This window comes from Nannospalax galili, unplaced genomic scaffold (genome assembly GCF_000622305.1).
Source record: "Nannospalax galili isolate Female #2095 unplaced genomic scaffold, S.galili_v1.0 scaffold364, whole genome shotgun sequence".
Taxonomy (NCBI): Eukaryota; Metazoa; Chordata; class Mammalia; order Rodentia; family Spalacidae; genus Nannospalax; species Nannospalax galili.
Window position 1 is genome coordinate 2158045 of NW_008352752.1, and position 27500 is coordinate 2185544.

At 35.5% G+C, this 27500-nt stretch overlaps 1 protein-coding gene across 8 annotated transcripts in view; it reads left to right on the forward strand.

The window, feature by feature from the left end:
* Tbc1d5 (TBC1 domain family member 5) overlaps positions 1-27500 on the forward strand; it is a 545935-nt gene that overhangs the window by 105954 nt on the left and 412481 nt on the right. Inside the window, exon 3 of one of the 8 annotated variants that reach the window (XM_029554509.1) lies at positions 18557-18653. The exons of the other annotated variants lie outside the window; for them this stretch is intronic. The gene's annotated coding sequence lies outside the window, so the exon portion shown is untranslated. The remainder of the gene's footprint in view (positions 1-18556; positions 18654-27500) is intronic. 8 annotated transcript variants of the gene reach the window in all.

Sequence of the window (27500 nt, forward strand, 5' to 3'; positions counted from 1 at the left end):
TTTAGATTTTTGAGGGTTTTCCACACTGCTTTCCATAGTGGTTGCACGAGTTTGCATTCCCACCAGCAGTGAATGAGTGTTCCTCTTTCTCCACATCCTCTCCAGCATTTGGAGTCTTCCATTCTCTTGATATTGGCCAATCTAACTGGGGTAAGATGAAATCTTGGTTTTGATTTGCATTTCTCTAATTAGTAAGGCTGTTGAGCACTTTTTAAGGTGCTTCTTAGCCACTTTTATCTCTTCACTTGAGAACTATCTGTTTAGGTCTGTCGCCTATCTTTTTATTGGGTTGTTTATCTTCTTCTTTGTTTTTTGAGTTCTTTGTATATTCTGGATATTAATCTTCTGTTGGATGTATATCTGGTAAAGATTTTCTCCCACTCAGTGTAATTTAATGAGGTCCCACTTATTGATTATTGACCTTAGTGCCTGAGCAGCTGGTTTCTGGTTTAGAAAGTCCTTTTCTATGCCTGTGTCTTGGAGAGTGCTGCCTGTGTTTTCTTTCTAGCAGGTTCTGAGTTTCAGGTTTTATATTGAGGTCTTTGATCCATTTGGAGCTGGACTTTCATGTGGAGTGAAAGATAAGGGTCAAGTTTCATTTTTCTGCAGGTGAAGATATAGTTTTTCCAGCACCACTTGTTGAAGATGCTATCTTTCTTCCATTGTGTGTTCTTAGCACCTTTGTCAAATATCAGGTGGCTGAAATTATATGAATTTGTGTTTGGGTCTTCTGTTGTGTTCCATTGATCTATGTGTCTATTTTTGTGCCAGTACCACGCTGTTTTTATAACTATAGCTCTTTAATTTAATTTGAAACCTGGTATTGTGATCCCCCCAGCAGTGTTCCTTTTGCCCAAGACTGTTTTGACTATCCAAGCTCTTTTGTGATTCCATGTGAATTTTAGGATTATTTTATTAAGCTCCATGAAGAATGTCATGGATATTTTGATTGGGATTGCATTTCATCTATAAATTGCTTTTGGTAAGATGGTCATTTTCACAATATTGATTCTACCAGTCCATGAGCATGGAGGGCTTTCCATCTCCTAGTGTCTTCCCCTATCTCTTTTGTTCGAGTTTTGAAATTGTCTTTGTAGAGATCTTTAGTGTCTTGGTTCGGTTTATTCTTTTTTTTTATTTTTTATTTTTTTGAGGCTATTGAGAATGGGAGGGTTTCCTTTAGTGCTTTTTCTGATTTCTTGTTATTGGTATATAGAAAGGCTACTGATTTTTTAAAGTTGATTTTGTATCCTGTCCCTTAACTGAAAGCATTAATCATAATAGTTTTCTAGTGGAAATTTTGGGATCTCGTATGTATGATATATCATCTGCAAATAGGTATAATTTGACCTCCTCTTTTCTGATTTTTACTCCTTTAATTTCCTTCTCTTGTCTTGTTGCTCCAGCAAGGGTTTCAAGCATCATATTGAAAATAAATGAAGATAGTGAACAGCCCTGTCTGGTTCCTGATTTGAATGGGAATTCTTCCAGTTTTTCTCCATTTAGGATGATGTTGGCTATGGGCTGGTTGTATATAGCTTTAATTATGTTGAGGTTTGTTTCCTCCAGTCCAACTCCTTCTAGGACTTTTAACATGAATGCATGTTGGATTTTGTCAAATGCCTTTTCTGCATCTATTGAGACGACCATGTGGTTTCTGTCTTTAAGTCCATTTATATGTTTTATTACATTTATTGACTCAGGAATGTTGAACCATCCCTGCTTCCATGGAATAACGCTGACTTGATCATGGTGGATGATTTTTGATGTGTGTCTGTATGCGGTTTTCAGATACTTTGTTGAGTATCATTGCATCTATGTTCATTAAAGATAGGAGTCTATAGTTTTCTTTTTTTCTTGTATCTTTACTTGGTTTTGGTATTAGAGTGATACTGGCTTCATAGAAGGAGTTTGGGAATTCTCACTCTGTTTCTTTTTGAATAATTTTGTAAAATTTTTATTATTTTTATTTTATGTTTATGTGTGTATTGCCTGCATGTAGATAATTGCACCCCTGTCATGCAATGCCTGTGGAGGTCAGAAGAGGCTGTCAGATACCCTGGGACTGGAGTTATGGACAGCCATTAGCTGCCATGTGGGTGCTGAGATTCAAACCTGGGTCTTCTGCAAGAAAAACTGGTGTTAACTGCTGAGCCATCTCTCCAGCCCCTTGAATAATTTAAACAGTATTGGTTGTAGATTTTCTCTGAATGTCTGGTAGAATTCTCTGTGAATCCATCTGGGCCTGGGCTTTTTTTTAGTTCGGGGGTTTTATACTACTGCTTCAATTTCCTTATTTGTTATAGGTCTGTTTAGGCTTTCAATCTCCTTTTGGTTTAACTTTGGTGGTGACCATAATTTTAGTAATTCATCCATTTTAAATTTTCAAATTTAATAGAGTATAGATTTTTAAAGTATTCTCTTTAAAATTTTAGATTTTTTTTTTTTTTTTTTTTTTTTGGTTGTGATGTTTCCCCTTTAATCTGTGATTTTGTTAATTTGGATTTGCTCTTTCTTTCTTTCGGTTAACTGGGCTAATGGTCTGCCTGTCTTGTTTAACCTTTCAAAGAACCAGCTCTTAAATTCATCAATTTTTTGTATTATTTTCTTTGTTTCTATTTCATTAATTTCTGCCCTGAGTTTTGTTATTTCTCATCTACTGTGTTTGGGTGTTATTTGGTCTTGCTTTTCCAAAGTCTTGAGTTACAATGTTAAGTCACTTATGTGCTCTTTCTGACTTTTTTAATGTAGGCACTAAGAGCTATAAACTTACTTCTTAGGACTGCTTTTATGGTGTCCCAGAGGTTTTGTTGTGTTGTGTTCTTGTTTTCATTTTGTTCCAGGAATACTTTTATTTCTTAATTTCTTCTTTGACCCATTCTTGATTCAGGAGTGTGTTGTTTAATCTCCTTGAGTTTGTGTAGTTACTAGAGTTTCTTTTGCTGTTGATTATGAGCTTTATTGCACTGTGGTTTGATAGACAATGTGGAGTTATTTCAATTTTTTTGTATTTGTTGAGGTTTTTTTTTTTCTTTTGTGCCCCAGAATGTGGTCAATTTTAGAATAGCTTGCATGAGCTGCTGCTGAGTAGAAATTACCTCCTATTCTTTGGTGGTTGGGTGGAATATTCTGTATATATCTGTTATGTACATTTCATATAATATGTCATTTAATTCAGATGTCTCTTTGTTTATTCTTTGTCCTGTTGACCTGTCTGTTGAAGAAAGTGGGGTATTAAAGTCTCCCACTATCACTGAGTTGGTGCCAACCTTTGTTTTATAGTCCTGGACAACTGATTTTATGAAATTAGGTGCTACAGACTTTGGTACATAAATGTTCATGATTGTTATATCTTCTTGGTCAATTGTTCCTTTGACTAGAATGAAGCAACCCTCCTTATCTCTTCTGATGAGTTTTAGTTTGAAGTCTATTTTGTCATATATTAAAATTGCAACACGTACTTGCTTCTTAGGGCCATTTGCTTGGAATATAAGTTTTTTCAATTCTTTCGCTCTAAGACAGTGTCTGTCCTTGAAGGTGAGATGAGTTTCTTGAAGACAACAAAAAGATAGGTTTTCTTTTTTGATCCATTGCACCATCCTGTGTCTTTTGACATGGGAGTTGAGGCCATTGATATTTAGTGTTAATATTGAAAGGTGCGGATTGTGTAGTGTCATTTTAATTTCTTTGAGTTTGTGGCCCTATTTTGTGTTTCTGTCAATATACCTTTCTTTATTTTCTTTCTGTAGTCTCTTGGGCATACTCATTCCATTGTTCAATCCTTTATATTGCTTCAAGTATTCTCTGTAGTGCTGATTTGGAAGACATGAATTCTTTCAGCCTATGTGTATCATGGAAAATTTTCTGTTCCCTTTAAACCTTGATAGATAGTTTTGCTGGGTAAAGTATTTGAGGTTGGCATCCATGGTTTTTTAGAACTGGGAATTCTTCCAGGCTCTTCTGACATTCATAGTTAGCTGTTATTCTGATGGGTTTTCCTTTATATGTAACTTATTATTTTTCTCTAGCAACTTTCAGTACCCTTTCTTTGTTTTGCACATTTTATGTTTTTACTATGATATAATGTGGCAACTTTCTGTTCTGATCGTATTTTAATAGTATTCTCTGTGCTGCTTGAAGCTCTATAGGTTTATCTTTCCTTTATTTAGGGAAGTTTTCTATAATCCTATTGAAGATCTGTGCAATGCGACTGGTTTGCTTTTCTTCTCTTTCCTGTATGCCTATAATACGTAGATTTGGTCATTTTATGTTGTCCCACATTTCCTAAGTATTCCATTTCTATGTTATTTTTTCTTCTTTTTAAATTTTGCATAGTCTTTATTTAAGGAGTCCAGATCTTCAGCTTTATTCTCCAGTCTTGATATTCTGTTTTCCATTTCATTCATTCTGCTTGTGAGACTTTCTCCTGTTGTTTCTAGTTGGTTTATTGAGTCTTTCAGTCCCATGTTCATTTCCATTTGTGTTTTCTTCACTATTTCTATCTCTTTAATGTATTTTCTTTTCAAATTATAAATTGTTTTTTATTTTTCATTAAGCCGCGTATTTGTATATTCTTGAGCTTCCATCAAAATCTTTCCTCTTTGATTTCTTTGAGTTGTTTCTCCATGTTTTCTTGTAATTCTTTGATTATGTTTATCATTGTTCTTTTAAATTCTGTGTCCTGGGATTCTGTAGTTTGATTCTTAATGTTCTGCCCTTCTGTAAGACTCGTGGGTTTTGTTGGAGAAATATTTTCCTGGTTTTTCATATTATTTGTGTTTTTGCATTGCTGTCTGCACATATGGATGTTCTTTGTCAGTTGTGTGTTCAACAGGAACTTCTACTCTGCTTTTGTTTAATTTAGTTTTGGTTCAGAGTCCTGCCTAAGCAGGTCTGTCTGCCTGATCCCAAGGCTGGGAATTTGGTGGTGAGGGGGCTGTCTGGCTGAGAACTTAGAGATCTATGTTAGGGTGAGTTGTTAATCTGGTTTGGGAAGGTAGTCCTGGGATTTGGGTTTAAGGAATAGGAGTCAGTCTGTGAGAGAGGCTTGCAGGGACAGTGATGAGAGGGATGGGGTATCTAGTCCTCTTGTGGAGAATGAGTTGGATCTGGGGCTGGGCCTGCCTGTGAGAGAGGCCAACAGGGGACGGGACTAGGGTGGAGCCTACCTGTGAGAGAGGGGATAGAGGTGGATGAGAGTAATGGGGGAGGGAGGCAGTGAGCTTGATCCAACTTATTAGAGTCCTGGCTGAGCAGGTCTGTCTGCTTGATCCCAAGGCTGGGAATTTGGTGTTAAGGGGGCAGTCTGGGTGAGAACTTAGGGATCTATGGTAGGGTGAGTGGTTAATCTAGTTTGTGAAGGTAATCCTGGGATTTGGGTTTAAGGAATAGGAGTCAGCCTGTGAGAGAGGCTTGTGGGGTCAGTGATGAGAGGAATGGGGTAGCTAGTTCTCCTATGGAGAATCTGTTTTTAAATTTTCTATAGGATAAGAATATGGAAGGTTTTTGTGTATATATTTTTTATTTTTTTAATTTTTAAAAAAATTGTTTTTATTAAATTTTGTTGTATTTCATACAGAATATCTCAAACAATCGAATCATCTTTATAGCCCTGTACCCTCCAGCACCCTCCCATAGCTCCCCCCATCACTGGAACCCATATACTCTGTCCTGGGTATTAAGGCCCGCTGTGTCAAGTCATTGTCCCCAGATGTTCCCCAGTGCAAGTCCATCCACTTATAGTTTAGTCAGATCCCTCTCTTTTATCTATCTAAATACCTATCATTTTCCTTTTTTTTTTTTTTTGACCAGAGCATATGGTGTGGGGGCTTATTTGCAGAGGAGTTGGTGGTCCCCTCCCCCCCATTTACAGTTGCACTAAAAGTCCACACAAATACAGATCCTGTGACTTCCTGACAGCCACAGAAAATGGTGAGAGAGGTGCCTCCTGGTGTTATTGGCTTATATATCCTTAGCCCCTCCCCTGCATGCAGCTAAGGACAACTGATTGGGTTGCAGGGTAACTGACTCCCCTATCGACTCTTTGATGATCGTGGAAAGGAGGTGTGACTATAGCTAGCAAGCATAATGGTTGGAGGACACTTTCAGCTAACACTCCACCCCTTCCTCCGGCTGTTACATTCTTTCCACCAACCTCTTCCGCAAAAGTCCCTGAGCCTTTGAGGGGGTGCTAGGTGTGGGATGATCTTCCTCCCATTGTGGCAAGGTACTGAACTTTCCAGTCTCTGCATCATCTGTTTTCCATGGGCTGTTGGCCCATTTCAGTGGGATTCCATCTACTATAAAAACACAAACAGCAAGAAGCAAGAACCTCTGAACAGTGGCTGCTATAATAACTTAACCTATGGATGTAAATACAAAGGCTTGGACGGTCCTTTAGCAGATGCATCACATCCATCTAACAAAACAAGTGCAGTGGCTTCCCACTGGGGCCTAGACTATGGGAATTTTTAACTTACAAATACTATTCAATTATCACTTGATGCATCATATTCTAATTTTACATTTTATTAATGCTTTGAAATCCATTTTCAATGGAATTTTATTTTTTAAATGTCAGATTTCCATTTTTTTGTATTATAATTTAAAAATGTGATATTATTTAACTCTCATGATTTCAACACTTCTGTCATTTCAACAGTTTTATGTTGTTGCAGCCCTTTCTATCATTTTAGTGAAAAGTTAAATGACGTAGCAAGTGATTTGTTTCATATGACCAAGTGCTTTTTGGTTCACAGATATTTTCCTGGGTTATGATGTGTCATTTTGTTGCTATTGTAAAGTGACTCTTCTGGGAGTTAAATAGTTGAGGAAATAGTGATTAATGAGTAAGCTAATGCTTGTCTCCTAAGAACATGACAGTTTGCCAGTAGAACTATATTACAATTTTTTGGAAACATTTTTCTGGGTATGCTTTTTATATTCATAACCTTCCCCCCCTTTTGTTTGGGGAGGGATCTCTTTGAGAAAGGGTTTCTAGCCCCAGCTGGCCTGGAATGCATATGTAGATCAGGCTGGCCTGGATCTCACAGAGATTCCTCTGCCTCTTCCTCCCAGGTGCTGGGATTAAAGTTGTGTGCCACCATGAACTTCATAGGCCTTGTATATAGATTTTTCCCTTTGGGCATCAATATATTTGTTAAGAGCATAGGAAATTAGAGTAAGTTTAGAGTTGAAAGTATCTCAGAATATGAGGGTTTCGCTTAGTGACAGAGTGCCGATTAGTATGTATGAAGCCCTGAGTTTGATCCCTAGCTACTCTGAACAAAAGAAAAAAAGATTTCAGTTCATGATGTGGTGATCTTCCTCCTTATTCCAACCCATAGTAATAAATACATTTTACATTTATGAGTCAGTTCCTACTAGTATAAAAAACAGAAATGATTTCAAATAATCTTAAGAACTTTGGAGTGTACTATTTCTGTCTTATTTTCTGTTTAATTCATTTAATATATATTGGGTTCTAAACTAAATTTATTTTCCAATTCAGTAGTGTATAGCTTTGCAGTTTCAAAAATCCTGCTTCAGATTACTTATATATTTGTTCATGACCAACTCATCAGAAAGTGGAGGGAATGAGGCAGTTTCCTTTGTGCTTCAGTAAGGGTGTCTTTTCTGCTGTCTGTGCTATATCTCTTCTTTGCATTCACTGTAAGCTATCAGGTGACTGGGAAGAACTGAGTAACTGCTAGGAAAGATTAGAATACTTACTGGGTTGTTCAGTAGGGAAAACATAGGGGCATACAGTTATATCTCAGAATTGGAAAGAATAACCTTTTGACATGAATTTATTCCCATGGATCCATTCTACATTCAAAAGTAATCATTATCTCCCTGGGTTTTCCCACAGGTTTTTTTCTTTTCTTTTCTTTCTTTTCTTTCTTTCTTTCTTTCTTTCTTTCTTTCTTTCTTTCTTTCTTTCAGATTTTACTTATGTTGTAGCATTTAAATACTTCATTGGTTCTTTTAGCTGAGTAACATTCCATAATCTCTAAATTTTTCAATAGAGGAGTGGACAAATCCATTCTACCTTTTCATTGTCATGAATAGTGTTGCCATGTCTGTGGATAGATGCTTTCTTCTTTGAATAGCTAGTTTCACCTCTTTGGGAATACACCTAGTAGTGACATTTTGAGATCACATTCTTTGTTTAACTTTTTGAGAATTGACCATGTTCATGGTGGCTGCACCATTTCACCTCCCTGTAGGTAGTTCATGAGGCTCCTAGGTTTCTCATAATTATCAACATTTATTATTTTCCATTTATTGTTATTAAAATATCTTAGGACAAGGACAGGTAAGGTAAAAGTAAAGAATATCTTACAACAGTGATACAGTTTTTCAGAAAAGTATCATTTTAGACAAATGATTGTAAAATAATTTATGTCTTATGTATAATCTTTAATTTCTTAGGCTGTGCTAATTTTTCTAGTTATTAGTTTTATATCAATATACTTTGGTCTGTTTTCTCTCCAGAATTAATTGACCAGTAGACATTTTCCCCCAGAATTAAAGATTTCTTACCTTTCTTTATTTAAAATTGTAGAACATTTATTTCACATTTGTATTAGCTTTTTGCTTACAGCCTTAATTCTTTAACTTTTAACATTTAGTTTACTTTCAATTATTTGTATGCATGTATGTGTGGGTGTATGCACATTTGTGCTGGTGCCTGCTGAAGCCCAAGCTAGAGGTGTTGGATCCCCCTGGAGCTTGACTTACAGGTAGTTGTGAATCTCTTAGCTTGGGTTCTGGGAACCCAACATATGTGTTGTTAACCTCTGAGCTGACTCTCCAGACTTTTTTTTTTTTTTTTTTTTTTTCTTGGGGTGGGTTTTTGGAACCCCACATATTTGTTTGTAACCCCTGGGGTGGCCCCTCAGACTTTTTTTTTTTTTTTTTTTTTAAAGGGTTTTAAATTTCTGTTTGCTGAATGCTTATGAAAGATATGCATCTGTTTATTAATAAGCATAGTTGTACTCTAGATTCTTAAAACTCAAATCATAAAATAACTTTTTTTCTGAAGTTATCTATACCTTTTGAAGATGATTCTCACTTAACTGTTTTATAGTGAACCAGAGCTTCCCCTACATTCTTTGGCAGTATTAATTTTAGATTGTGTTTTATTGCATTACTGTGCTAGTTCTGTATTTCTTTTGTCCTGTTGCCATCCTCATTCTTAGATTCTTGTAGATAAATATTTGGAAAGATAAATATAGAGTGTATTTTCTAAATTGTGCCTATTAAATTTTTTTCTCATTCTTAGAGTTGACTATATGTTCAGTTGGGTGTGTCTTTCTCAGTGTAAAGTGATTTTATTGAGAACTTTCAAAACTTTACCAACAATTATTCTTCATGAGAAATTAAAAGACAGTCTTGTTCATTGAAGATTTTTCTAGAAGCTGTCATATTGGAAAACAAAACCAACACAGAAATCCATAAATTTCCCTGGTTTAAAGCATTTTAACATAGAGTGGTTCCCAGATAGTTAGCTAAGTAAGTGAAATATGTAGCAGGTTAAGGAGTGTCAATGGAGGAAAGAAAGAATTGGGAGATAGAGTTCAGAGGATAGGGGAGATGGGTGGAAATTTTACAAAGCGGTTTGAGAGATTTGAGGCAGGGCTGTTACTGATGTGTGGTCTTTTTGAGACAGGGTCTCCCTGTAGCCCCAGCTGTCCTGGCTTTATTTAGCTTTTTAAAAATATTTTATTATTTTTATTTTCCTATGTATGAATGTATTGCCTGCATGCATGTAAGTGCACCGATGCCATGCAATGCCCATGAAGGTCAGAAGACAGCATCAGATTCCCTGGAACTGGAGTTAGGACAGTTGTTAACTGCCGTGTGGGTACTGGGAATGGAACCCAAGTGCTCTGTAAGAATAACTGGTGTTCTTAACTACTGACCAATCTCTCCAGCCCCAGCTTTTATTTTGAATGAGATAAGGTGAGTTTCATCATCTAATACACAGTTTCAAAGAATTACTAGCTGCCAGGTTGGGAACATATTTTTTTAAGGGAGCCAGATCAGAAGCAGAAAGACTATGTAGATGGTTAGAAATAAGGTAACTGTGGCTAGAACAGGATTAGATGATAGATCTGAGTTATGGGAAAAGAGACGAGTCAAGAATGAATCTAATATTTTTCATTTGATAATAGAATTTAATAACAAAAGTGGGATTATGAAAGGAGTACATTCGTATAGGTCAGGTGTTTGGCTTTGAACATGGTAAATAGGAAACATCTATTAGAGGCCAACAAAACAGATATGCTGCTCCGGGGTTCTGGGAGAGTTCAAAATTCAGCACAGGAAATGAGTAAAAAGAAATGTTTGGGATCAAAGAAAAACTGTAGAATCTGTCAGTTGTAGATGGCATTTGACATTTAATGGTAATGCAACATAGTTCTCTACCTGGGGGAAATTTAAGACCTTAGCTTGGAGCACTCTAAGTAAAGGGCTAAGAGAAGTAGAGGTGTCGAGAGGAGAAACAGAGAGATGCTAAGAAATTAATTTGTCTTTTGGAATCTGTGGATAGGTTGAATTTCAGTGAAAAGGGGAATGATCATCTACAAAAACTCTTGATAAATGAAGTTTATCAGAGAACGTCTGTGAATTGACTGTTGGATTTACCTTTGGAAGTCATTGGTGACCTTGAGAAGAACAACTTTTTTAGACAACGAATCTGATTAGAGTGTGTACAGAAACAGTGTGCCTATGTCATGCAGTGTCCACGGAAGTCAGAAGAGGGTGTTGGATCCCCCGGATCTGGAGTTATGAATGGTTGTTAGCCACCATATGGGTGCTGGGGACCTAACCTGGGTCTTCTGTAGGAGCAGCCATTGCTTTTAATCCCTGAGCCATCTCTCCAGCCTGCCCCATTGTTGATACTGCTTATAGTGCCCTGTGATATGATCCAAATGGTGTGTTCACTCTGTTTAATAGTTTAGTGCTTAAGTTACAAGGCCCAAACAGAAAGGCAACTGAGTAACCTGTGCACAGCATCCAGCTTTTCCAGTAACTCAGTACTTACACCAGTTTTAACCATAGAACTCACCATTTTCTTGGTTGCCAGGCCAAAAGAGAATGCACATTCATACATGCAGCAAAACACTCATACACATTTTTTTAAAGTAAAAGTTCTCATTTTCGTTGTGACTGTACTTATATTATATCATGGTTTGACACATAAAATATGTGTTTTATCTCTGGACTGTCCAGTATGTAGTGTACCAGTCCAGTATGTGAAATAAATGCCCAACACTGTAGGCTGAGAAGAGTCCTCAGAGAATTCCATGTTTCATGTTCAAGAAGTTCATGCTTTCACCATCTTCCTAGTGGATGCTTTATGCAGTACTTTATTATTAAAAAACCTCATTATTTTTCTCCCTCCTTTCACTTTACATGTATAATTTTTTAGACTGTTCCCATTTTGGATCCTATTTCTGTGTTGAGGTTACAAAATTAAACAATTGATAGAAAATTTTCTTCATAAGCACAAAGTTTAAAAGAAACCTCAGTGCAAAAAATGCCAACTCCTTTCCTCTGTTACACTCATATTCCTTTAGAAGTCATATTCATCCTTGAACCTTCAGTCCTATTTATCCTAATAATTTTTCTAAGCTAAAGAAGACACATTTTTCTGTATAGGATTTTAGGCTAATAGTATATTCTGAGTAATACAGAAGGATGACTTTTAAATATTTTTCATTGAATTGAAAATTTTTATTAGATAAGATTTTTGAGAATGTATGAAAGGATGATAATCTGCTTATGAACTTTAAAATGTCAGTTTTGAGGGTAAAATCAATGAGAATGAATTTATTCACTTGACTCAAAAATGTCAATTAACCATTTATGGTAAATAGCTTTCTGGAGAATTATTTCTTAATACACACTTTTGCTTTTAAATTGGGTAATGTGAACAAAATTGTTTTCTTTTTCTTCTTGCCAAATTCATTCTAAAGTTTTTTTTTTTTTAATTATTTTTAAAGTTTCACTGTGTGTGCATAGATACAGGCTTCACTTTTGTGATAATAGAGAATTCAATACTGAATAAGAAGTGAGAAGGAAATCAGGGATCTGTGTCCCCTTCTCTTCCTCACTGAGTTACAAGGCATAATGACCAGTGGAGTGGACCCACAGTCTGCCTCACCCTAGCAGTAGTTCTAGCAGTCTTCTGTGTGTTCAGTAGATCAGAGAGAAGCAGCAGAGTCCCAGTGATTTGTAGGAGAAAAGATACATTAGCAACTATGCAGATGAATAGGAAACCAATCCTTTATGATTAAAAAGTGGCTATGTTTCTGTTTCACATGCATTTAAGGCGATCAGATATTCCTATTGTATTTTGAAATCTGAAAATTTTAAAGATTTTTCTCACTTTAAGAATTATTTGTGCCAGGCATGGTGGTGCATGCCTTTAATTCCAGCACTTGGGAGGCAGAGGCAGGTGGATCTCTGTGAGTTCAAGGCCAGCCTGGTCTGCATAGTGAGTTCAGGACAGCTGGGGCTACAGGGAGACCCTGTCTCAAAAAAGACAAAAAAAAAAAGAAAAAAAAAAAAAAAAAAAAAAAGAAAAAAAAAAAAGAAAAAAAAAAGAGAATTATTTGTAGTCTGTGAACAACTGACCCATTTAAATGAAATTTTTTTAATCTTTAATTTGTAATGACTGATGCTAATAATATTACATTAATTATCAAAATATTAAATATCAGGTAGCAAAACTATGTGCCCAGGTTTTGTAAATTATATGAAAATTTTTCCTAAGAGTTGTAGTTTCTTTTAATATTACTGAACATTGACTAAGGATATTTTGAATACCTAAACTATTTGAATATATTAGAAATATCTGCTCTTAACTATTCCTGTTCAAAATATTATACTTTTTATTTTGATCATTCATAGTATAACATGAGAGGCTTGAAGTTTCACATTATCAGTCATACAAAGGTTTAGAAATATTTTATGTCAAGAGTGTCAGGGGCTGAGTTATAGCTCAGTGGTAGATTATTTGCTTAACATATGCAAGACACTGGGTTCATTCCCTAGTATAAGATACACACACACACACACACACATGTATATATGCTTATTTGTGTATGTGCATATATTGTGTATGTATGCAGATGTGCATATTGTGTATGTATGCAAATGTGCAGTGCTGAATACTTAGATTCTATTCAGTTCAAGTTGTGTAGAATAACATTTGTCAGAAATAGCCATTTCTTCTGAGTTCTGTGTGCAAATGTTTTAATTTTTATAAGTAGAACAGAAGAATGATTTACATAGCTAAGAGAGACTATCAGCTCAAGTTCAATAATATGTTGTTTTACATTATTAGGTCAGTGAGATTTTCCAAGTTTTAAAGGTATGGTTGTTAGTGCTATTGTAAAATACACAAGCTTTAGCTGTATCTTACTTGTTAATCTAATTTTCCTTTGAAGTAACTGATTAAAGAGAATCGTCTACTACTAAGGTTTTAAAACCTTGACGTTATTTTAATCTGATAACAAATGGGTTTAAGTTCAAGTTCTTTTGGTTGTTGGCAACAAATCTAAACCTGTATGTTTTGGATTTATGAGGATAAGTCCTGCTTTGGCAATCTTGTAGATCCTCAAGAGAATAGTTAAACAGTGATTAATCATTGTTTCTTCACTGAGTGTGCAGAAAAGAATGGGAAAGCTGCATTTCACACTTCTGAAGCAATTAATCCCCATGATCTTAGCCAGGTTTGTCTTGTAGATAAGTCGGGATACAAAACGGTACCTAATTTATCAATGTATGCATGCCATAAAGTATAAAACACACAATTTATTTCATATCATTTATAGTCAAATGTAAAAAAAGAGTGACTTTGCCATATCCAAGAGTGTTTCCTACATTACCTTCATATAAACTAAGTACCAGAGATTACAATGGGATTCCTGTTTATTGTGCACATCTGGTGCAGTCACTATGCATTTTCTCATTCACTTGCTGGCATTTTTAGTGATTGTGGCATAAATCACCTTGCTAATCAGAAACATAAGTGACGGGAAGTCATCTCCTTTTTTTGAACAATGAGAAAAAAACATATGGCTTCTTAGACAGTACTTGGCTCTTACACTGTTTATGAGGCATTATTTTCTGTATTTAGAATTTATTATTAATTTCAGTGCTTCGGTTTAAGACATTGAACGCCTGTGGCTTATGGTCAAAATATTTTTTTTTCATTTTTATAATAAAGATCAAAATTATATGTTGTACTAAAAAATACAAATAAAAACTATTTGGGGATGAGGTTTTAAGATTATGATACATTGAAGAAAGTATAAATATTTTAAAATGTTGTGTTGATATTTACCTACAGGTATATATTAGGGTAGCAAGTTATGTTTTTAACTTTACCTATTTTAAAGCATTTCATTGATCAGAATATAAGTTATTATCCTTAAAGTGCTCAAATGTAATTTATAGTTGTTACCTTTTCTACAAGTAGTGGTATTTTATGTTGAGTTGTATTTTGATGAATTTTTAAAAAAGATTTTATAAAAAAGAATTTTTATTTTTTTATGTGTATGTATGTATTGCCTGCGTGTAGGTAAGTGCACCCATGTCCTGCAATGCTTGCGGAGGACAGAAGAGGCTGTTGGATCCCCTGGGACTGGATTTTTGGACAGTTGTTAACAGCCATGTTGGTGCTAGAATTCGAACCCGGGTCTTCTGCAAGAACAGTGTTCTTAACTGCTGAGCTATCTCTCCAGCCCCAATATTTTGATGAATTTTTTAAAAGTAGGAAATATTTCTGTAGATACTATAACTAAAAATGAACATACAAAGTAAAATTTTGTAAACTTAAGCAATTTATATCTAGCCATGCATGATGATATGTACCCATAATCCTACCATTTGGGGAGGTAGTTGAAGGACTATTGTAGTTTGAGACTAGCCTGATTACTTAAGGGACCCAGTTCTAGCTTTCCAAGAAATTGTGAGGCATTTTTAAAAATAAATTTATCAGAACTTGTTCATTCAAATATATCGTCTCCATTTGAAGTTGCCTCACATAATCAAAGTATTTGGAATGATTTTCTAAGTTTTCTTTAGTGGAATTGATACATGCAACCTAAAAATGGGTACTTTAATGGAGATAAGATTTATTTTGTGTGTGCATGTGCTAATATTTTTTGTTAAAGTATTGATCATAGAGTTGCAGCCTTGTAGACCTTGCAGATAACGGGGCATTGTAAATAGAGATACAATTTTTGAAAAAGTGCTTAAATTTTTAAAATAAGTTCATGCTTATTCCTTTTGCTTTAGAATTGCTAGTTTCTAAAGGACCATCTACATTAGGAAAATGGATGTCCACAAAGCCAACAAAAGCAATACAACTAGAGCTGTTTTTTAAAAATCATTGCTTATTTCAAAAATGCCACCATACACATTTTCTTATCATATGCTGTGCTATGTTTTGAGTTATACTTAAAGCTGAATTGTGACCTTTTTATAGATTAAAATTAACCAGTACTTCAAACAGACTAAAATCTGCCCTGTACCTTTTGCTTCTTTGCCATTCTTCAATTTAAAGTAGTGCAATTTTAAGCCCCCATGTTTCATTTTTGTCCTTCATAATACAGATTCTAGGGGGATAGTGTTAAAAATCCAGGAAAAGTACCAAAACAAGTGAACAAAAATAAAGATTTCTAGTTTTCATAACCAAATTTGAAGTTATCAGTGATGTTATTTTATTAAATTTATCTTTTATTAATTTATTTACTGTATGAATGTTTGACCTATATGTATGTAAGTGCATCTGTGTGTGCAATTCCCATGGAGGCCAGAAAAGTGTGTCATATCCCCCTGGATCTGGAATTATGGATGGCTGTTAGCATCATGTTTATGCCGGGAACTGAACCTGCATCCTCAGCAAGAGCAGTCAGTGCGCTTAACCACTGAGCCATCTCTCCAGCACTAGGGATGTTGATGTTTATTCTACAGTTATTAACATTTTTAATTTTCAGAAAAATTGCAATATTCTTTTTTGCCAGTTCTTTGCCTTATTTACAATTATGTTAATATATGTTCCAAAGAAGGTTCTGAAATGAGTATAAAACTTGAAGAAAAGTCATTATTTTTTTTTCTTACTTTCATGACATATAGAAAAAATCTCCCATTGTAGAGATGACATTACTGAGTCTTCTCAGCCTGACAGATTATCATCTGCTGTCCTTTACAACTATGGATTTCCCCACAAATGTTCAACAGAAGTAAATTTTGGAATTCTGAGAGCTGTGCTGTACCTCCCAGTTTAGTAGGTAGAATGATTTCTGCTGCATGCTGTTCTGTAATGTAGGTTGTGTGGCATTGCTGCACTAATCACACCAAAATACAATGAAAATGTTAATTTGTGGGAATACGTCTAAGAAAAGGAAGCATCTATTGTAAATGTGAAAACTTTTGCTTAGTATACGTAATATTTAATGAAATATATTAACTATGAGTTTCTCATGGAGCCAAGAGTATTCCACTTTTAATATTTCTTGACTTTTATCTTCATGTTTAGGCCTTTTCTGGTTATCATATTCCCAGTGGGCTTCACTTGTAGTTACTGCAGGGCTTCAGCCCTGTCTGAGATATGGAGACCAGCAGAGTTGACTTTCCCATAGTCTTTGATACATAGATACAGATGTAAGTTTTAAAAGCTGTGCATGTTGGCTCAAGTCTTTAATTCCAACACTTGGAGGGTGGAGACAGGTAGATCTCTGTGAGATCCTGGCTCTTAATTTTGATGGCTGGTAGGTCCAGACAACATGGCAAAAACTCCTAACATGGCTGAAAACTAGAAATAGGACTGGCATATGGAGAATAGGCCATGAACACGGGATGGCCTTGCCATGTAACAGAATTTCTGTTCCACCAGAATTCTGACTATGAGATTAACATTAATGTCTTTCAAGACACTGCTACCATACCCTAATTACTTAACACTATACCTACCTCTTAAAGCTTCTACCATCTCAACATTGCCTCCCTGGGAACCAAACTTCTAAGCATATTGACCTGTAGAAGACACTGTTAAACCATAATGTATGATGATGAGTCTGTGGTTACTGAAGCTAACTTTTAAAATTCAGCCTGTGTTTTGCTTTCTTTCTCAGAATTTATTAGGCCTATATTAAAAGCCTATGGAAATAGAAATATGGTTGGTTGGATTATAAGAAAAGTAAAATCGAGAGTCAGGGATTGTACTGTAGGATGTTTGGTGACAAACAGCATGACCTTTATAATTTCTGAGAGACTAGAAGAAAGGTCTTCTTTCTCCTTTGCCAGTGTACAAATAACTATATTTTGCAAGCTACTGTGCATCAGTGTTGGAAAGGTGTGGGTAGCATGATTGATGGCAGTGGTCTTAAGCCAAATAGAACAGAGGTAAGCAAGGCTTAGTGGGAGTTGGGAGCATCCAGAAGAAACTACAATGGATCCTGTAGGTGACAGTAGCAACTTCAGGTACTAGTACAGAGCAGAGGGAGAAATAGATTCTTAGATGGAGTATCACATGTGACCTGCCCAAACTTACGTTGGAGGTAGAGAAATCAGCAGACTGAAAATGTGACATAGAGACACAAAGGAAATGAAATGAAAAAAGTGCCATAGTCATTGAGCATTAGTAGATAGGTCTGGTTTATTCATGAACACCTATAGTAGTTCAGGATAATTTCCTCAGTGTTCAGGAAAGACAATTTTAGAGGTCTGGCTTTCTGCCTGAGGCCTAGTAAGCATGAATTACAGTTGTTTTTTAAATAGTCGATCCATTTATTGAGATTCTAAAGATCTCTCTTTTATAACTTTTTCTACTGAACACTTTCTGTTTACTACTATAGCAAATAATGTTCTAGGTGTTGGATCAGTGAAGTCAAGATAGGATCCTTTTGTTAAGAGCTTAAGATTTATGGGGAACAGGCTAGCAATTAAAAATTACTATCTAGGGGCTGGAGAGATGGCTTAGCGGTTAAGAGCACTGACTGCTCTTGCAGAGGACCTGGGTTCAATTCCCAGCACCCACATGACGGCTACAAACCATCCTTAACTCCAGTTCCAGGGGAATCTGAAGTCTTCTTCTGACCTCCGCAGCATTGCACGACACAGGTGAACTCACATACATGTAGGCAATATACTCATACACTTAACAATAATAAAATATTTTTAAAAATTGCTATCTAGTATAAAGGATAATGTGACAGGAACACGTGTGGGTGACAGTACACTTCAGAAGAATTCTTAAACCAATTCAGAGGTGAGTTTGAGGAATTCCATGGAAACGACCCAGGGAAAGTGTAGGCTGGGCATGTAAAGAATGTTGAAGGGAAGATAAGACAGTACAAACAGAAGGAAATATTGCCTATACCAACCCCCAAATGACTTCAAACCTAGTGTATTAGTAAATCTGAAAGCCATTGGATTTTAATGTTAGACATGATGAGAGCTCAGATTGTATTTTTGTAGAGCTTTTTATGTAGTATATTGAGTTTGAGAGTTTTTTTATTTTATTTTTCTCCTTTAGAAGAAAAAAGGAGAAGAGGAAGACTGATTGCCTTGAATAGGCTCAAGTTGTAATGTCGGGCATTATAGCCTACTGAAGAAATTCAAGCTGAGGGGAGGTATGATCACATATAAATGTTAGAGCATTTAAGTAACATTGAGCAAGTAGAATTGGAAAAAGAAATTCAAGATCCCAGATGCTTTTTGGGAGACTGGCAGGTCAGGGGGAAAACATTAAGAACTGAATTGTTGAGATAGAGGTAAGGAAGAGGAACAAACTAACCTAGGAGAGAGATTTAACCAGATCGAGAGTTGATTGCATATGAGAAGTTCAAGAAGGAAATGCAAGTTTTAGGTTTGAGTGACTGATTAGTTCTATCATTCCTTAGATTCTTTAAATACAAGAGACACAATCTAAAGGAGAAGAGGATGACTTGTTTTTAGATATCTTATTGATTACAGATATTTAGAAGATGGTTGAATAAATGGATCTTTCAAGCCTAGGAGCTCAGTTAGACTTAGCTATGTTTAGATTCATAAGACTAATAACTATTGGCATGAACTTAATAATTTATTAAGTACTCTATAAGCATTGTGTCAAGCATTGGTAAAACAAAGATGAACATCTGTGTTTTACAGGTATGTATGTGTAAGACTGTGCAGGGATTATAGAGAGAGATAAAGAAGACATCAGACAAGCTCAGTACCATTAAGCAATGTGATGAGAAAAGAAGAACTAGTTGGGATGAAGGAGGGAAGCACTAACTAACTAATGCATCCTGTCATTTATGTTAAGGCCTGTCAAGTCACTTTAGTGTATCCAGATGTCCCTGAGTACAAGTTCATCCACTTGGGTCTAATCAGCCTATCTAGAGTCACTCTCTTAAAGAAGATTAGCTCTCCCTCACCCAGCAGTAATCAGCTGCCAATAATTATTTTCCTAAGATTGGGGCCTGCTGCCCGTTCCCCCAGTTCTGTGCTGGGTTTTTCTCTGCTTGAATTTCAATGTGTCTTGTGTATGCTGACATCATTGCTGTAGATTCATATGAGCAAGGTCCCAGGCACCTGTAAGACTCTTGTTTCTATATGGTCATGCACCTCTTCCCCAGGCTCTAAAAGTCATTCTGCCCCCTCTTCCACAATGGTCCCTGAGCCTTGGGTGGGTGGAGTTTAATATAGGAGCCTTGTCTAAGGGCCCACACTCTGAAAACTCTTATTCTCTATGCTTTGGCCATTTGAGGTCTTTTGTGTTTATTGTCCTTTGTTGCATAAGGGAGCTTCATTGATGAGAGTTGAGAAGTGCATTAGTAGTCTCTCTAACCCCTTTTCCAGTATGTTCCATGTGCCTTAGGTATAGAGGTTCCCTTGTAAATGTGTCACTTAGGGTTGGGCATTTCACAGGCACTTATTCTGTGTGTGACCAGTTATGGAACTCTGTAATAATCTCTGTCTGTTGCAAAAGAAGCTTCTTTGATGAGTGGTGGCTGGTGTACTTGTCTGTAAATATAAGGATTCATATTTATTATGTAGTAAGAAATTAAATTTGTCTAGGGATGTGGCAACCTTAGTGTTTTCTCTAAGATCTATGACCTCTTCAGCCACATATATTTGGCTTTTTTGGGGGGGAGGTTTTTTTTTTTTTTTGAGACAGGCTATTTTTACAGTATTACACATGAGTTCCTCCCATTGAGTGGGCTTTAAATCCAGTTAGGTAGGTGCTGAACTAGAATTTCTAAGAAGTTCCTTTGGGGAAAATCTTAGGAAAGTGAAGATAAGGGAGAGAAGATGCTACAGTAAGCAAACAAAGTCTTCAGACTGCACTGCTTGTCTGACGTCTGTGATAGTAGAGAAGAAGGAAGCCACCCTGGAAAGGAAGAGTCTCACTTGGTGACACACCTTTAATAAGTCTCAGCCAGACCATTGGTAAGAGTTGTTGGGTTAGGGCATAGAACATTTTAATTTTAGCCTTTATAGATGCCCTTTGTCTGGCAGTAATGGTCTTCCAGCCTGCCAATAAATGTATGAGAGAAACTGAGGGTGAGTGTGGCCTTAGTATTAACATGATGGTGAATATCAACAGTATACTGCTTGCAGATTTTCAGTTCTGCAACTCCTGACAGCAGTTCGTATCCCAAGAGTATAGGGTTCCTTGTTTATCATAGTGGATATGGATGTTTTAATTGGTGAGTGAATCAAAGATAGAAGGAATGTCTGCTATTCCATTATTTCCTCTGCTTCTGTCAATTTGGGTGTAGGGTGCAAATGGTGCTTTTGAACATTTTCAGAAAAGTACAATGATACAGCACAATAAGAGGGGACAGAGATCTGTAAGACACTAGCTGAAATGGTAGCTCCATGTTTAGGATTGGTGTGGGGAAGTGAAAAGGGAATGGAAATAAGGGATTGAAATTTAATCCACTCTAACTAGAAACTGTAACGAATTTGAAAGTACTTGCAGGAAGAGAGAAGGAATATGAGAACTTAAGGCTGAATAGAACAATGATGGCAAAGTGGCATAGGAATTTCATAGTAGACCTTCAGAAAATAACCGCTGTCTTGAAATCTCATCATGTGAACTGGGAATAAAATCTACCACCAGAGAATATCAGATATGTGTGTGCATATTGGAATCCTAGCCATGAACATTTTGAAGACAGATAAAGGCTTTGTTACCACTTGCTTTTTGTAATACAACTTTTCTGCAAAGTAAGGTTTCAGAACTAATTATATGTTGTTTCTTGACTGACTAAATCTTAGTTATCAGAGACTAAAAACTTTAAGAATTATTTCAATTTCTTTAATAGCCTAAGAAAATATTTGTGTGATTTTTTTTTTTTTTAATGTCTGAAAGGGAGATCAAGTGAGTTCCCCTTGCCTACTGGATCCATTTGTCTTTAAAAGATTCTTAATAAAATGTTAGAGAAGTGAAAGAGCATTTAAAGCCCACTTAGTCAAGTACTACTTGAAATAAAGGTAAGGTAACAGTTTTCATACATGTAAATACCTTTCACTCTCTGTCTTTGTAGAACGGAATCATAAAAATTGCTTGCCCCCAAAGCATTAGGAAGTAAGTTCAGATTCCAAGCACCCACATAAAGAAGCTGGGTGTAGTTGTGGTGTGCTTCAGTAATCTTAGCACTGGGGGAGGCACAGACAGGAAGATTTCTAAGTTCCCTGATCAGCCAGTCTTGACGAAATATTGAACTACAGATTCAGTACAGAGAGACCCTCTCTTAAAAAATAAGGTGGGGAAGAAAAAATAAGGTGGAAAATGATAGAGAAATACACTCAACATTCTCTGGCCTCCTGCACATGTGTACTCACACATGCACACACACGGACAGGTACATGTTCATATACCACACACACAAAATAAATTTAAAGAGAATAGAATATTGTATCTGAAATATAGCTGCAAACAATTAGGCCTGGATTATGCTTCTGACTTTGTATTGAAAATGTGAACTTCAAATTAATAAATTGTGTTTTATACTGTTAATATTTAAAGTTTTTCTGGTTATTTAGCCTTTTGATGAAACTAGGGGGTAGATCAAGGCCCCCCACTTCAGCTCATATAGAGGCTTCAGACTACTCAGAACTTGAGCCCTACAGATGGAAAGGACAGATTGACCCTCCTTTGACCACGATGGAGCCTCTAATTTTTGGTACTTACCAAAAGACTTGCTGTACTTTAAAAATACTTTAGGTTAAGTTTCTCAAACTGAAGTTACTCTGTACCTGTCTTAATTAGTAGTTTGAATCTAAATGTGTATGTATATTGTATCCAGTATGAGGTTTTTATATTTGTTTTATAGAAATATGTAGTAAGCAAGTCACTTGTAGCTAAGTCCATATTTATAATTATATAAGGATAATTTTCAATTATAGCACATAAATTATAAGTGTGTGTATATATATATTATAGAAACATTACTGCATAATTTTCAATAGTGTCTTCTCTATCAGTTATACCCCTTTTCTCATTTTTGCCTGACAAGTCAGTCATTCTTTGGTTGCTTTTTAAGAAGTAACTTAGATTTCTGGATTGAACTTCAGCCTCTACTACTTTTATAAAGTACTGTCCTCTTTTAAATTGCTATTTCATATGCATAATGGATAAAAATTACTGAACTTTCTATATTCATGTAAATTTATAATTAAATTCAAATTTACTACCATATGCCTCAAAGGCTAAACATAATATAGACTATTATAATCATTTATATAAATTGGTTTTAAAAACCAGTTCAATATGTTTAATCAATATGTCATGAATTTCATATCTATCTAGTTGTAATCCTTGTAAATTTTATGGCATGTACTTTTACAGCATACAGATTTTAAATAAAATTGAATAGACTTTTCTAGCCTGCATTCTGGAGGAACTTCTGGTATCATACAGTTGATTGATTTAATATCAGCAGAGAACCATAATGCTTAAACCAGCCAAATTTTTGTTTTCCATCACATTTTTAGAACAGGGTTTGTAATCTTTGAGTCACAATACCTGATTATCTTCTATTTCCAAATCTTAACATGATGTAGAAAACATGAAAAACAAACTTTACTTCAAATAATTGCTTGAAGAACACTCTTGTTTTTTATATTTAGGTAACTGCCAATCTTTGACTGCAAGTCTTTATGGAACTTCAGGGTAATTACAAGGCATCTTTGAACCCATATACTTGTGTATTTTGTGAATTAATGATGATTAGAGACATCAGCTTACAGGCTGAGGGTGGATCTGTGCTATTTTTAAAAATGAAGTTATACTCACTGAGCGTGATGGCTCATGCCTTTAATTCCAGCACTTGGGAGGCAGAGGCATGTATATCTCTGTGAGTTCAAGGGCAGCCTCATCTACAATATTGAGTTCCAGGCCAGCTGGAGTTCCAGGGAGACCCTGTCTCAAAGAGACTGAAAAAATTAAATAAATAAATAAATAAATAAATAAATAAATAAATAAATAAATAAATAAATAATAAAAATAAGATCTACTCTTACATTAGGTAGTTGGATAATTAAGCAACTAGAAATATCACTGCTTTATTGTATTTAGTAAAGATTAAAGCATGAGTTAAATCTTGGCAATTTTAAGATGAAGGAATAGTCATAGAGAAAATAGTAGGTGAATAAAGGCTTGTTAATTCTTAAGCCAAAAAACTATTAAGTATAGCTCTTATTGCCAAAATAACAAATGTTTTTAAATTAAAAATTTATTATTTTTCATCATTTTGTGTGTGTATGTATATATGTATGTATATGTCATGTATATGAGCACAAGTGCATGAATGCCATAGCACATGTGGGGGGTCAGAGGACAATTTCAGGAATTGGTTCTCTCATTTGACTTTGGATTCTGGGGTTCAACCTCTGATGCCTAGGTTTGCACAGCAAGTTTTAGCCCACTGAGTCATCTCTCACTGGCCCACTATTCATTATTTTTAAAATATTTTTTTTCCCTGTATGAGTATATTGCCTGCATGTATGTAAATGTACCTGTGTCATGCAGTGCCTGTGAAGGTCAGAAGAGGGTGCCAGATCTCTCCGAACTGGAGTTAACAGATGGTTGTTAGCCACCATATGGATGCTGGGAATCGAACCTAGGTCCTCTGTAAGAGCAGCTAGTCACTTTTAACTGCTGTGCCATCTTGTTGGCCCCCTCTGTTCATTATTAAATATAGAATTTCAGTTTAATTCTGTAAACATTTACAGGATAGGTATATGCAATTGATCTTGAGTGTTAAACAGTGCAGTGTCTACTTTTCCTATGTAATCATGAAAACCAGTTTTGTTTTTTTTTTAGTAAAACCTAGTAGTTATACACTACTTACTGCTTTAAAAAATAATATGTAAATAAAAGTATTTTCCACATGTCTTTGGCAGTATTATTTATGTCTTTTTGAGACAGGGTCTCCCTGTAGCCCCAGCTGGCTTGGAACTCACTATGTAAACCAGACTGACCTTGAACTTGCAGAGATCTGACTATCTCTGCGAAGGAGTGCTAGAACAATAGGTGTGCTCCACCATACCCTGCCATTTGGCAGCACACTATTGTAAGTAAACCACCTTAATAAAGTTGACCTGCTAATTAGTCTGTTGTGTTCATAAAGGATGTAAATAGTTCTTTCTAAGAGTGATACAATGTTTGTTTAGCAGTTTGTCTCTTTGCAGTCCACAACCCCCATTTATTACCCAGTATACAAGGTCAGTGCAAAAGAAATGTATTCTTACATTCTTAGAGGATTTATATCTTTAAATAGTTGCCTGTTTAAGTCATTTGTTCTGAAATCTTACTCTTAACTGCATTAAAAAAGAAATGGAAAATATAGGAGGTGGTTTATTTGTCCTCTTAATATGCTTCTAGAGCATTAGTTTCAAGCCTGCTGTGTTCTTTGAAGAGACATATGAAGGAAAAGAGTTCATACATGCTTGCTATTTTCATTCATTGGATCAGGGTTTAAATTCCTTCTGTGTAATATGGTTGTGTTATACCCAGATGCTTTTTTCCTTGAGTATCTCTTGGTTTCCTAAATGGTTATACTTTATCATATGCTCAGGTACTATTTTGTTTATTTAGACCAGTTTCTAGTTTTTTCAGAAAGCATAGAAGGCTTAAGACTCTAAATAATTTATTTTCAGTGTGTATTATTAAACTGGTGTTCTGCATATACATTTTATATTTATGTCAGGAAAGGGTTGCAGAGGGGTGCTTTAGAACCACCTTTTCAGCTCTAAATAGCTATTGTGTACATATGGTAAGGTACTTCTGCTTAACAATTAGTAACTGCTTTGATGAAACTAAATTACATGTTTAAGTTCCCATCAGGAAGTCGCTTCACATATCTGTATTAATGTATTCAAGGCTCGAGAAGGAAAGTTAATTTTCGAGCTTAAATATTTAATTCAAGCTTAAAATTTAGTCTGTAATTAGAGCTCCCAAATGGCAGGAACATGGAGTATTTGTCCATTTTAATTAGATTGTTGTTTACCTATTAATTATATATCATATCTTGTCATATAGTTTTGATGGTAACAGATGGTGCAAGGAGTTAGTAAGGGTTTGAACAAAATAAGAGTCCACATGATTTATTAAGTTGCACTTTATTAGTGAGTGGTCTGCTTTAATCAGGTTATTCTCCAGAATAAAAACTATGAAATGTCACTAGTTGAAGTAATCATTTTTTGAACTCTTAAGAATATTGAACATTAAAAGGTCCAAGACCTTTTGATATCTGTTGGGTATAAAATGAATTAATTTAGGCTTCTTTTTAAGGGGCATATATGGACAAATGTTATAAATGGTATGAAATTCAATGCATTTTTGCTAGGATAATATTAGGGATATAGAATTTTATGCCAGAATGTATAACATAAGGAGGGGATACATATATACATATATATATGAAACTTGTGATATGAAATATAAAAGGAGGATGCTTCTGTTATTTATTTCAATAAAATATTACTTTACTGACCTGTGAATTTAACAGAGAGAATGTTCCTTGTCTGAGCTCTTTGATATCTAGAGAATGTGATCAGCAGAATTTCCATTTCTAAGAAGTAAATGTCTGCTGAATAGAAAAGTCTTCAGAGTTTCTTCCTGGAAGATTTTGTTTTGGTTACCAACTTGGTAACCAAATATGAACAGATTTTACATGTCCATGTAAGTGTGAAGAAAGACAGAGTAACAGGAAAATGGAGAGCAAGGGGGGAAAGGAAGAATTTGAAATTTTTCTCTTACATTATTTGAAAATTAGTATATTTAATTTATTGAAAGTAATTATAGTACCTTAAAAGTGAGTTTGCTGTTGTTCCTTCATTTCTAAGAGTCTTATTTTGATAACCATGGTCAGTTTTTGAGTAGCAAAAGGAAATAGAAGGCCTCATTTTTACTAATTTCAGGATTTGTTCAACAAATCTTAAGCTGTAGCCTCTGTCACCCAATAAATAAGAAGCTTTGGTAGTTGTTTTTATTTTTAATTGGTCTCTGGTTGTGTTAGGTTTTTTATCATGAGTAGTACTAGAAATAAACTTAGAAAGAGAAAAGGTTTCCTTTGCTTTATGCTTTCAGAGATTTCAATAGAAGGTGTGTTGGCCAAGTTGCTTTTAGGCTTAATGCTAAGGCAGTGCATCTTGATGGGAATGCCTGGGAGTACAAATCCCTCACTTTATGGCTGAGGCCTGAAAAAGGGAAGGAAAGTTAAAAGTACTTGGGTATTTCATCATTCCCTTCAAGGCCTCATGAACTTAATTACTTCTCATCAGGTCTCACTTCCCTAAAGCACCTCCTGTAGGAGCAGGCTTGTACCGTATGGTCTTTGGGCAATCTTTAATGTGCGTCATCTTTTAAAAGAATTCTTTATGATAGGATTATATTTTAAATTATACACATGATTCGATATTTTAACAGTGGGCTGTTAAATATATAATGCTGAACTTTCCATATGTGTGAAATGTTGATGTAACTGAATGTCTTTTTCCCCCTGGGATGATGAATGCCTAAGTCATCACAAATAATGTGCTATAATGTATTACTAGAAGGATGTTGTATTATAGTTAGAGTAATTTGAGAGTGGTTGCTTACTCCATAATATTGTGCCACTATTGTAGAGGTAGGCATACCTTGCCTGGCCAATTATTATTGTAGTTTGCAGGATTCACAGCTGGGAAAGGTTGATGATTATTTTTTCCTTCTGGTTGCTTGCATAGCACTTTTTATCACTATGAACACTAGCCAATAGAGATGAGGCTGTGAAGTCAACATTAGTTTGATTTCTCCTTGTTTGTTTTAAAGCTCATGTATATAATGTCTTTAGTAATGGGAATGGGGCCTTACCATCCAGTTTTAGTGGGTAATCAAGAGTAGAGGCAATAACTAGTATTGTTTGAGGTTTTTAGAGAGTCAGTCCATTCTTGGCATTGAGTTTTTTTTTTGTTGTTGTTGTTTGTTTCATTAGCTTATA